We start from the raw sequence: 670 nt of genomic DNA, 5'->3' as shown, positions 1-670 counted from the left end.
AATAGATTTAAAATATATGGGTAGTTGACAAATAGGCAGTAAAAAATGCTTATTTTGTAAAAGACCATTTTTGAAGAAGAAATGCACATATTTATGTAGTGTGAAGTCTGATCTTTGAAAAAATATAAAGGGTCACTAACTTTGTCAATTTTTTCATAGTTTTTTTTTTACATTTTCACTGAACTGTACCATAAATTTGTTATGGTGTGACATAGCAAAAATTAAGAAAAAAAACCCTCTTAATAATATATCAATAGCATGAGAGAGATTTATCTTCATTGTTAGATGCTTATTTTCATATAGTGTTATTTAATATGAAATTATAATTAACATCATTTTTTCCCCATGACTTGTTGGACAATTTCAGGACAAACTTTGACAACAAGACAAACTTTGCTGTCATCTGTTAAAAACTGCTGAAAATTATACAATTTTAAGATGAGTCATATTTATATCCCCCCTATTACAATACTGAACTGTTTTTTTTTATTTTTTAGATATTTTGAGATGATTTACATTTAATCATTTAGCAAACGCTTTTATCTAAAGCTTAGATATACAGAGAAGCAAAAGCAATTTATCATACCTACTGTATATAACTATATTAACTTCATTTTATTTGCATTTTAATTATATATACAGTATATATATATATATATATATATATATA

The 670-nt window shown here is 24.3% G+C and overlaps 2 protein-coding genes across 3 annotated transcripts in view; one reads left to right on the top strand and one right to left on the bottom strand.

The window, feature by feature from the left end:
- The window catches only part of LOC107758008 (acyl-CoA-binding domain-containing protein 6-like), a 33,410-nt gene that overhangs the window by 28,993 nt on the left and 3,747 nt on the right, over positions 1-670 (top strand). The window lies entirely within an intron of this gene.
- Positions 224-670, bottom strand: part of LOC107758007 (LIM/homeobox protein Lhx4-like) — a 23,313-nt gene continuing 22,866 nt past the window's right edge. Inside the window, exon 7 of the transcript XR_001641982.1 lies at positions 224-236. The gene's annotated coding sequence lies outside the window, so the exon portion shown is untranslated. The remainder of the gene's footprint in view (positions 237-670) is intronic.

Source organism: Sinocyclocheilus rhinocerous, unplaced genomic scaffold (genome assembly GCF_001515625.1).
Source record: "Sinocyclocheilus rhinocerous isolate Xijiao unplaced genomic scaffold, SAMN03320098_v1.1 scaffold1314, whole genome shotgun sequence".
Classification (NCBI taxonomy): Eukaryota; Metazoa; Chordata; class Actinopteri; order Cypriniformes; family Cyprinidae; genus Sinocyclocheilus; species Sinocyclocheilus rhinocerous.
The sequence above is the reverse complement of the archived record's forward strand: the minus strand, read 5'-3'. Positions and strand labels throughout refer to the sequence as shown.